Source organism: Saimiri boliviensis, chromosome 7, assembly GCF_048565385.1.
Source record: "Saimiri boliviensis isolate mSaiBol1 chromosome 7, mSaiBol1.pri, whole genome shotgun sequence".
Taxonomy (NCBI): Eukaryota; Metazoa; Chordata; class Mammalia; order Primates; family Cebidae; genus Saimiri; species Saimiri boliviensis.
The window spans coordinates 129,373,038-129,385,842 of NC_133455.1; positions in this window are offsets into that span (position 1 = coordinate 129,373,038).

Consider the following 12,805-nt stretch of genomic DNA (forward strand, 5'->3'; position numbering starts at 1 on the left):
ATGCAGATATCGAATAAATTATAGAAGTTTTGTAATTTTAATGTAGTGTCAATTTCCTTTATTTGTTTGAGTGGGAAGTATTCTTATAAACTTTTTAAGACCCAGTATACCTTAGTTTTTTTTGATCTACAACATTCTTTTTCTGTCACTTCACTAGCACTGATGTTCCTGTGATTGTATTTTTCCAGCACATGGTTTTATCTAATCCTCAGAATCAACAAATACAGTTTTAACAAATTATCCTAATTATCAGAAATAGTCTTTGTGGCTTCCCAAGAACTTGCTTACCTCTTTCTAATAAACCCCTGGAAAGCTGCTATATTTTCGTCTAGGAAGCCAAATAGCTAGTCATAAATAATAACCTTCACAGATGAAATGTAAAATTATGTTTCTTATTTACAGTTTACAAATCAGTTACACATATGTAGTTGCATTTCGACTTGTATGATTTCAAAGGCATGTAAGATTCTGGATCACTCAGGTTTTAACTTCAGATTACAGCAATTAGTTTACATGACTGTATGTTTCAGGACAAAATTGATAGGGAGCGAGTAATTTCTTTATATATAGTATTTTAAAATAAAGAGACTGAGAGATAATGAAAAAAGATGAAAGACTTTCAGAGAATCATACCAAATATATTATCTTCTGTATTTCACAACTTTGCCCCCTTGTAAGTTCAGAAAACTTTGTACAGTAGCTTTAGCAAATGAGTCTTGAAAATAAAATTTTTCCACTTAGTTTCAAAAAGATGCTTACAACCCATAGATAGGTGATAGATAGGTGGGTGTTTCCATCTTTAAGATAGGTAATACTGCACTCACATACATCCATTAGACTGCTGTAACAGCCCAAGGAAATGATTGTATGTCACTTCCTAAGTATAATTGTATGGCACAAATATAGCATCTGAAGTGAGAAAAGTATAAAGTATAATTCAAGTACAAAGTGTGATTCAAATATTTAATATGTCAGGAACTTAGTCCTGCAGGTGTTCAGAGGTAAACAAAAAATTCAAATAAATGTGCTTTGCTGGGAAGCATGCCTTAATGTCCCACTGGGTTGACTGAAGGCATAAAAAATGCTGGCTCTTGTCTTAACATGGAAAACGACACCTGCTGTGATTGTTCCTTAATGAACCAGCCCTTAAAAAATTCAGCCCCGTGACTCAACAAGACTAGTAACTGGGTGGAGAATATCCCCTCTAATTTTCTCTAAATTTAACAGCCACTAATTATATTGCAAGACCCCCCTCCTTTGCTGATTACCTTTAAGTGCTCCATGAGATAAGGTGCTAATGAGATTTTCAGTCTTTCTTTTTTTCTTTTTTATTTTTTAGCAGCACTATTAAAGCTAGTGTATTATGTAAGATTTACCCCACTGACTCTGGTCCTGTCTGTTTCTCTTCACATATATACAGAAGGTGATTTTGTTTTATGGAAGATGAGGATTAATTCTCAAGTGAAGATGCTTTATTTCTATCATTAATGAACAAATTGCTTCTTTACAAGGCTTGACTGTAAGAGATTAGCTATTCCTTTCTGGTTATTTAGAGGCCCTTCAGGCTTTCTTTGGGGATCTCATTACTTTCTACAGTGCTTCAAAAAGAGATTAAAGAGTCCTAAAGGATGCTAACATACACATAAACCTGAATATGTTATTCTTCTTGGAAAGAGAATAGGGCAGGAAAGTGGAGGCATGTGATTTGGGGAGCATATAAAAACCTAATGTATTTTATCTATGTGAGGGTTATGGCACCTCATTCCACTATTAAACACTGTTGGATAATTTGCTTCATTTATTAGACTTTCTGCTAGAAGGTAAATAGTAGATGTTATAAAAATGACTTTCATGTAATTTTCTTGATTATCAGTTCATGAGTGACTGTTCACCACGTTTTGAATTATCAGCATCAGAATTCTTACCATCACTATCAGAATGATTAACGTTAACTGAACAACTGCTATAGCCCTAGAACTCTGCTAAGTTGGTTTACAGTCTTATTTAATCCACCAAATAATCCCATGCCATTATTCACACTGTGACCCTCATTTATAGGTGAGGAAACTGAGGGTCCTACAGTGAGTAAGCATGGAAGCATAAATGGAAACCAGTTCTGTCTGACTTGAGTTCACCAGCATGCAACATTACAACCTAATGTGGTTTCAAACACAAGAATAAAAACTCAGAAGTTACCCTGCTAGATACACTGATTGAGACTAAGCTCTGTGACTGAACCATCCATTTTGGTGTCAATTAGTGACAGTCCATTTGGAGGCAAATTTCATGGCAGCCAATTACTAGGTTGGTTGAGCAAACTATTTGATTAAGCAGGAAGTAACTGTCAACGGCTTGATTTTACTAAAATTTAGTATCTTTAACCTATGGATTGTGACATCTTCTCTGACAGTAGCATCACCTCCTTTTTTACAGGGGGATCTTGTATAGGGTCTTTGTTCTCAGGCTAGCTTCAGGAGAATCAGAGAGAGTATCATTTATTGAGTGCTCACTATGAACCAGTCACTGTTCTAAATCCTTTACATATATTCTCTCATTTATTGATTAAACAACTTTATACAGTAAAAATATATCAACTCCTTTACATGGAGAAGGGAAACAAGATACACAAAATTAACTAACCTGTCCAAAATCTCATGGTCAACAGCAGAGCCAAGATTCTAATACAGACAATCAGATCGTGTGAAACAGTCCTGCTCTATGCTGCCCCTCAGTTGATAACACCATCCCTTCCAGGTGCTCAGGCCATAACTTTTGAAGCTACTTTAACTCCTCTTTCTTTTCACATGCCACATTCACGTCAACAAAACTGTACTGTGACTGAAATCCCTTGAATCTGACCGTTTCTTACTCTCTCTGTTGCCTTTGCCCTGATCTCTACCCTCATCTTCAACTAGGTTCTTACAATATCCTCCTATATGCATCTTTATGACTGGCTTTTATCTTGCTTTGGTCTCTTTTCTCCTTTCAAAACTTCGCTATAGTCAATAAAAAATAAAAATTCAGAATACCTTAGAAGATCAGTGGACATTCATTTACTAATTAAATTTTGCCCCAATGAACTGCCAGTATCTCAGGTAACTAGTGAAAACATGAGAATCCAGATAACTTAATTCCTAATGCTAGGGTTTTTTTTATTATTTATTCTACTGGACATTCCTGTTTCCCATTCAGGATACTTACGGGGTAGTATTCTGATTATACTTGTAGCTTACTGTTAGTCATAGTGAATCCTTGATTATAAACAAAACAAAACAAAAAACAGCCATACCAGTCAGATGAATGATCTGTGTACTTTATGCCATCATGATGTAATTTTTCTTGCCTTAAAGATAAACTCAGATTAATATTTTCTTTAGATAGCTAGTTCTACCAAACTAAAGTCATACGATGTCTGCACCATCTGCTTTTAAAGATCTGAATCCACTGTGTGTCACGTTCTCCCTTTTCCGTACCTCACCTCACACCAAATCCAGTTTTACCTGTGTATGCTTCAGTCTTCAGAACACTCACATCCCGGGAAGGCATCCACAGAAGATCAGCACCTTGTCTTGATTGTCGTGAAGTTATGTCCATGTGATCAGATTCTAAGCGAAATTACTTTGTTAGAGGTGTGTAATTCCTGAAACTGGCTTCTGGGCAAGGCTTCTATTAAATAGCAAGATTTTGGAGATCTGTAACAGAGGATATATTATATTGGTGTATCCTAAAATATGTGGTGGAGATTTCCAAAATACTTACCATCAAATTTGATATTACAGTAGGTGGATAATAGCTTCTCAAAACAATGACCAGTATTTTGTAAGAAAAAATAAAGGGAATAGAACATATATATTACATATAACTTATTTATATATTAAGATTATATATATTATACTCTGCACTATTATATACTTAGAGATATTAATCATTTATCACTTACGTGTTAAGTAAATACCTTTAGGTTAATATTTAAAAGTTCTTTATCATTTATTATTCTGAATAGATATCTTCAATTTTAAGGGAATCAGATTTATCATTTATTTCTTCTAACATGTGAGCTTTTTTGCTCTGTTTGAAAAATCCTTTCCTACTGAGACATAATAGATATTCACATATGTTTTCTCCAAATGTTTTTAAATTTGGGTTTTGATACTTCAATTTTTCACCCATTTAGAAACATTTTATAATGTAAGAATTCAATTACATATTCTTCCCTTAATCGAAACTGATTGCTGCAGTCCCATTTATTAAGTTATTGATTTTTTTTTATTTTGCTTACATATGTGTTTAAATCTAACTGTTAGCTCTCCATTCTATTACATTAGGTTTTGTTGTTTTTTTTTTTTTTTATTCCTGTGCTAAAATAACTCTTGATGTCTACTGCCTTCAAAGGTGCCTTGCTGCTTCATGGTTGTTCTTCCATATACATTTAAATATCAATTTACAAGTTCAACAATGACGCCACTGAAATTTGAAAGCTGGGTGAATGTTGCATAGACTCTTCTTTCAATTTGGAAAGAATTGATATATTAAAAATATCCTTGTGGACATGGTATATTTCTTCATTATTTAGGTTGTTATACATAATCTTAATTAAATATTGAGATACTTTATTAAAATTTTACCAAAATAAGTCTTGGCTATCTTTTTGTAGGTATATATGACACTTGTATATGACATGACATAGCTAACACACAATACATATGTTTGACTAAATATAATGTGCATTTTGAGAGACTACATATTTTAACATACATTTGCTACGGCAAATTACACACAAGCAGATATATATATTTCTTGTGAAATAAAATCTTCTAAAGCATTTTTTCTAGTACTTTTTTACACTGTGTGGAAATGTAATTAATATTTATCTTGATGATATATCCAACATCCTTCTTAAACTTTTTCCTTAATTCTAAAATTTTACCAAATGATTCTGCTATATATTCACATAGGCAATAATATCTATGTGAATGATAATTTTGTTTCTTCCTCTAAAACTTGTACAACATACTCACTTTTTAATATTTATTACACAACATAATCAAAAGGTAATATTAGCTCTTTTCCTTGTTCTCAATTTATTAAGTAGGGTAACATTATCCCTTGGTTGAAATGGAATTATCTACAACTTACTTATAAGGTTAAGTTAGTTTTGTCCCAAATGTTCTAGTTTACCTTGTATTCAATTAAATACTGTCTTCTGAAAACCTGTCTTCTGAAGCTTGTTTCTTCATCTCTCCATCTGAAATACTGCATTGCTTGATATGATATCTGTGTTCTGCTTCCCTTATCATTCATTTTTAAAATTACTCAACTTATTTTATTGAAAAATGCTGTTAAAGGTAAATATTTTCCTTGTATTTCTAAAAATATCTTTAACCTCTCACCCACTGGCTTAATAATTTAACATGATATGAATTCACATTCCCTGGACTTGATGCCTTTGCAAAAATCTGAGGTTATTATGAACCTTTCTCTTTATAAAAAAAAGCTTTGTAGTTTTCTTTTAAGTCAATTAGGATTTTTTTCCAACATCTGCCAATTTAATGTAGTTTAGAAGTAACTTCAAAAAAATTGTTTTTGTTTCTTCTTCAATTTATATGCAATTTATGTGTAGAAATTTATTTAGTGTGGTATGAATGTTACTTATTTTCTGAAGCTTTTTAATCTGTAAGTATACAGGCAGGAACTCATTTTTATTTGTTGCGTTTTTAACTTTGAAACAAAGTCTCACACAAGAAACCACAGATGAGGAATTAACAAAATAATGAGATGCTAAAAGATTAGCATCTTAACCATCTTGTATAAATTTCTTTCACAGCGTGTATTAATTTTTTAAGCGGCGTTTTACAATGAGCTTTTCCACCATACTGAAGGTGTTTTTCTGTAGATGCAAAATATTGGTCATTCTTTAATGTAGCAATTCCCAGTGAAGATCCATATTCCAACCAATATTCTGGACTGTAATTGCATTCCGAAGAGAATTTTATTGGCAATTAGATGTCAGGAGGAGATGAAACATACTACAGATATAGAAAGAAAAATAGAGCAAAATCATTACATTTCTTCTCTGCCAGAAATATGACCTTTTCCCAAAAGGAAAAAAAAATAAAGATAAGCATTCTAATTTGTATCTTTGAATCACAAGATCGTTGAAAATACATTTGCTAAAATGAAAGCCAATTAAATGTTCCTACTAAACCTGTTGTTTGTGTTACCAGCTGTTTCTTTAGTTTATAAAAAATAACATCATTATGAGAGATAGAGATGATAAAATATATTAAGTATTCCAAATAGTGCAAAATGATTTTGTTTTATTTTTTTATTTTTATTTTTTTTTTTTAGTTTTTTTACTCTTTCCAAATGGGCAGTTTTTCAGGAATAGAACATTAATATCATTTATTGAAGAATCTTTATAATTTGAGGTTGTATTTAAATAACCCTCTAGGGAATTGAGACCCCTCACTGAAATGGGACAATTTGCCACCTACCGTAAATATGTTACAATCATTTTCTTTCTAATTTCTCTCTAATTTGCAGTTTACCTATATCCAATAGCATCATTAGAAGCCTCATTAGAAAATATAACTATTTTCATGGTAAGAATATTATGTATGTGTCTCAAAAAAGGATCATAACCTGTACTTTTGTAGGGATGGAAATTGAATAAACAGTGAAGAGAATAGGAAAGCACTGACAAATTTTATTCTATCATTCAGCATGTCCCCAAAATACAAACACACATTATTTCAATCTCCTTCCAGAGTTTGCTTAATTTCATTTTTCTATGAGATGAGATAAATCATTTCCTGTAAAACATTTTCTTTGCTGGGAAAAGCCAACCAGATGAACAAGGAAAAATTTCCTAAAGGTTGAATGACTGACTTTGGTTGATTTGATGGCATGTGCTTAAACTCTGCTTAAAAGTTTGCGAACATTTTTCATTTTCTCCAGCTGACATTCAGTTTATATGAAGCAAATATATTTGGAAGTCTGAAACAACAGCAGGAAGATGGCGAGACCAGTCATTCATCCATTCACCAATTACCCTATCATTTAACACACTTCTAGTTCACATTGACTTCATGACTGAATGGTGAAAAATGTATTTACACTTTTATGCATCCAAATGTAAAAATGTTTTTTACTTCCATTAATAAATATTCTTGGCCAGGTACACTGGCTCCTGCCTAACACTTTGGAAGGCCAAGGTGGGTGGACCACTTGAGATCAGGAGTTTCAGACCAGCCTGCCCAACATGGTGAAACCCCATCTCTACTAAAAATACAAAAAATTAGCTGGGTGTCATGGTGGGCACCTGTAATCCCAGCCACTAAGGAGGCTGAGGCAGGAGAATTGGTTGAACCCTTGAGGCAGAGGTTGCCGTGAGCCAAGATTGTACCACTGTACTCCGGCCTGGGTGGCAGAATGAGCCTTTCTCAAAATAAACAAATACATAAAGATAAATAAATAAATATTCCTGAAAGCCTACAATTATTTTTCAAAGTATTTTACTAATTGTTAGGCTATAAAGATTATCTGTCCTCAAATATCTTACAGTATAGCTGAAGAAGCAATTCTTTTGTGTAAAAATAATAATAAAATAAATTTTAAAAAACCAACCAAACAAAAATTACTGTGAGATCACATGCTCTAAGGGAAAAAGAAGCAATATCATCAATTAATGCTATAGAATTCAGGTAGGCAGAAATCATTTAGGAAAATTGGGATAACTCATTGTCAGAGAAAAATAAGGGGAAGTGTCATTTCACTTTTATAAATATACAAATAAAATTATATATACTTTCAAAATGTACATATAACAGCCTTTCAACTCGATATGTATGCAAAAAAGTATTATCTGCCTGTTTTTCAAAATATAGTATAAACTCTAGAGAAAGAAATATATCAGTGGGCCACGTGTGGTGGCTCACACCTATAATCCCAGCACTTTGGGAGGCCAAGGGAGGTGGATCTCTGAGGTCAGGAGTTCCTGACCAGCTTGGCCAACATGGTGAAACCCTGTCTCTACTAAAAATACAAGAAAAATCTGCTGGACATGGTGGCCGGCACTTGTAATCCCAGTTACTCGGGTGTGTGAGGCAGGAGAATTGCTTGAACCAGGGAGTCTGAGGTTGCAGTGAACTGACATCACACAATTGCACTCCAGCCTGGGTGACAGAGTGAGACACTCCCTCACACACACACACACACACACACACACAAGCATTACTGTTAATAAGAGCTACTCTTAGGAAATGAGATGTACTCTTTCTATATTGGAAATATTTTTATGTAGTAAATATATAGTAATATAGATATATTAAGTAAACTTTAGCCTAAAGCTGCATCCTTACATATTTCAAGTTCAGCCTAAAGCTTCCTCTGTACATTGTGAACTATAACCTAAATGGAGGTGTAAACACACTGTCTCCTACTCTTAGGTCAACCACCGAGTTTTGGCCAATCAGAGGTAGCAAGCAGTTCAAACTGTTTTCAAATGAGGCAAAAACCAAGCTGTAACCATACCAGTTGTTTCTGTACCTCGCTTTTGTTTTCTGTATATCACTTTCCTTTATCTGTCCATAAATCTTCCATCATGTGACTGTGTGAAGTCTCTGAGCATAACTGGTTCTGGGGGCCACCCAATTCACTAATTGTACTCTGCTCAATTAAGCTGTTTTACATTTAATTCCCCTGAAGTTTTCCTTTTAACAGATAGTTGGATGAATAAAAGATGCATGAATGAGAAAAGAATGGGTGGATGAATGGATAGAAAGATAGGGAGATACATAGATGCATATACCCACAGATAGATCTGTGGATACAGAAATGCATAGATAAATCAGTATTTCATGTGGAAAATCTGAAGTAATGTATACCAAAATGTTATGGGAGGTAGGATGACAGGATATTTCCATGAATTTTCCTTTTACTTCTGCTTAGCTGATATGTTTGATTTCCCCATAATGGCACCATGTTAACTACACATTAAAATAATGACAATTTTTTTAATTGCATTTTATGTTTTGGGGTACATATGAAGAACATGCAAGATTGTTGCATAGGTACACACATGGCAGTGTGATTTGCTGCCTTCCTCCCCTTCACCTATATCTGACATTTCTCCCTATGCTATCTCTCCCCACCTCCCCACCACCCCGTCCCTCCCCCATTTCCCCCCAGCAGACCCCAGTGTGTAGTGCTCCCCTCCCTGTGTCCATGTGTTTTCATTGTTCAACACCCGCCTATGAGTGAGAATATGTGGTGTTTCATTTTCTGCTCTTGTGTCAGTTTGCTGAGAATGATGGTTTCCAGGTTCATCCATGTCCCTACAAAGGACAGGAACTCATCGTTTTTGATGGCTGCATAATATTCCATGTTGTATATATACCACATTTTCCCTGTCCAGTCTATTATTGATGGACATTTGGGTTGGTTCCAGGTCTTTGCTATTGTAAACAGTGCTGCTATGAACATTCGTGTGTATGTGTCCTTATAGTAGAATGATTTATAATCCTTTGGCTATATACCCAGTAATGGGATTGTGGGGTCAAATGGAATTTCGATTTCTAGTTCCTTAAGGAATCGCCACACTGTCTTCCACAATGGTTGAACTAATTTACACTCCCACCAACAGTGTAAAAGTGTTCCTATTTCTCCACATCCTCTCCAGCATCTGTTGTCTCCAGATTTTTTAATGATCGTCATTCAAACTGGCGTGAGATGGTATCTCAGTGTAGTTTTGATTTGCATTTCTTTAATGACCAGTGATGATGAACATTTTTTCATATGTTTGCTGGCCTCCTGTATGTCTTCTTTTGTAAAGTGTCTGTTCATATCCTTTGCCCACTTTTGAATGGGCTTGTTTGTTTTTTTCTTGTAGATCTCTTTTCTTTGTAAATTCCGAATATCAGCCCCTTGTCAGATGGGTAGATTGCAAAATTTTTTTCCCATTCTGTTGGTTGCTGATTCACTCTAATGACTGTTTCTTTTGCCATGCAGAAGCTGTGGAGTTTGATGAGGTCCCATTTGTCTATTTTGGCGTTTGTTGCCAATGCTTTTGGTGTTTTGGTAATGGAGTCCTTGCCTATGCCTATGTCCTGAATGGCTTTGCCTAGATTTTCTTTTAGGTTTTTTATGGTGTTAGGTCTTATGTTTAAGTCTAATCCATCTGGAATTAATTTTAGTGTAAGGTGTCAGGAAGGGGTCCAGTTTCTGCTTTCTGCACTTGGCTAGCCAGTTTTCCCAACACCATTTATTAAACAGGGAATCCTTTCCCCATTGCTTGTTTTTGTCAGGTTTGAATAATGACAATTTTTTAACATGAATGTTTAATTGTTCCAGCAATAGTTGTTGAAATCTATCTTTTTACCATTGAAGTGCTTTTGCTCCTTTGTCAAATATCAGCTGAGTGCATTTGTGTGGTCTACTTCTGGGCATTCTACATCATTTCATCAAACTGTGCCCCTGTCCCTTTGCCGGTATCATATTTGTTGATAGCATGAGACCTATCATTTTGTTATTTTTCTAAACTCTGTGGCTATCCAGATTTCTTGCCTTTTTCATAGAAATTTTAGAATCACTTCATCAGTATCTACAAAAAAATTAAAATCTGCTGTCATTTTGGTTGGGGTTGTATTGAATCTACGTATGAGTTGAAGAGAACAGATTGAATTGTCCAAATCATAAACATTAAATTTTGTCTTTAAGGAAATTTGTTTGTTTTACCTGTTACAGAATGTATTGGTTTAAAGTTTTTTCTAATATTCTTTTTTTTTTTTTGAGACGGAGTTTCGCTCTCATTACCCAGGCTGGAGTGCAATGGCGTGATCTCGGCTCACCGCAACCTCTACCTCCTGCGCTCAGGCAATTCTCCTGCCTCAGCCTCCTAAGTAGCTGGGATTACAGGCACGCGCCACCACATCCAGCTAATTTTTTGTATTTTTACTAGAGACGGGGTTTCACCATGTTGACCAGGATGGTCTCGATCTCTCGACCTCGTGATCCACCCGCCTCGGCCTCCCAAAGTGCTGGGATTACAGGTTGAGCCACCGCGCCCGGCCTAGTTACTGGCTTTTAGCAAAATAATTATAATGAGCTTTGGTATATGGTATTTTTGTCTGTACCTGTGTGTGCTGTATGTAACATTTTCATCAATATTGGAAGATTTCTGAGAATTTTTCCTTCAGAATTGTGTCCTCCCCCTTGTCTCTTTCTGAGAATCTACTTTTTATATCTGTTAGAGTGTTTGATATTACCATGAAATTTGTTTCTGTCTTCATGTTTTTTATCTGTTTGCTTAATGTTTAAGTCTAAAAATCTTCAAGTTTACTGATTTTTTTTTTACTTTGTTTACTTTCTGTCAGAAAGCACAGTCCTGCGCTGCCTGTTGTTCAATATCTGAAAGCCATTGTATCTATTTTCCTGTTTCTGTTTGTGTTTTGTGGCAGAGTGTTGTGTGGTCCTTTTTATTGCATCTTGTCTAGAAGTATAAATTTTTAAGACTTCTAAGTTACATTTTTTATATGATTGTTATATATTTGGAGTGGGATGGACATGTTTTATATAGTGATTTATCTAATAATAGTTATATTTAGAGTGTTATCTACTTAAGAATTTAATAATATTATCAGTGCATTCATATGTGAAGTAAACTGTCTTTCTTTAGAAACATATATTATGGATGTATCTACTCAGAAAAATGAGGCCCTTATGGTCAGGCAGGGAGGATAGGATACATAGGCAGAGCCCATATTTTAAAGCAGTGAAACTACTTCATATGACACTATAATGGCAGATACATGTTGTGATAAATTTGTCCAAATCCTCAGAATGAGTGAGTTCTAATGTAAGCTATGGATTTAAGATGATTATATCAATGTGGTTTTATCAATTGTAATAAAACTACCACCTAGTGGGAGATATAAATATAGGGGAAGGTTATGTGTGTGTTGGGGCAGGAAATATATAGGAAATAATCTGTACCTTCTGTTCAACTTCGTTGTGAATCTAAAACTGCTCTGAAAAATAAAGCCCATTAATAAATGGGACCCTCTGCTTTCGATTTTCAAGAAGCAACTCTGCATTGGACGTTAACAGGAGTTGAGCAAAAAGGTGAAATGGGGATGGGGTCATATGAAACGTGTTGGGGAATTGTCCCACAGAGATAGAACAATGGAATATTTGTAGTGGCGGTTCTCATCCAGGAAGCTTTAAAATGCACATGCCTAATAGTTCATTGTAAGTGGTTTGCTGAGTGATATCATACTGTAGCTTCTCTTTGTTCCTTCAGGGCTGCTGTATAAAACATACAGTTGTCTAGTATGAGCAACAAATTCTTCATTATTGAGTAAAGTGCTCTATGTTCTTTATCAACATTAACACAGATGACGTAACAAAGAATAATCCTTAGGCAGAAGATAGGTGCAAGTTGTATCAAAGCAGTAGAGCAAGAAATAACCAGGAAAGTTTAAGTCCTTAGAAATTCACAGAAATCCTATGTAAGATGAATGCCTAATTTGGTTATTTCTTGCTCTACTGCTTTAAATCTAACAAATTTAAATCTCAAAAGACTTATTGACTTCAAATTATATCAGAAGTAGTTAAGCTTTGTCGACAGCCTTGTTTTTTGACAGCTGAAGTTTCCACTTTTTACTTTTCTTATTGATTTTTTCTCATTTTTATTTGCAGATTTTATGATTTTATCTCTGCATCTTGAGTGCTCCTATTTGCTCACTTACACATAGTTCTTCCTCTTTTAGTTACAGAAAGGGAAAATTAAAATTTAGTAATATTCAAG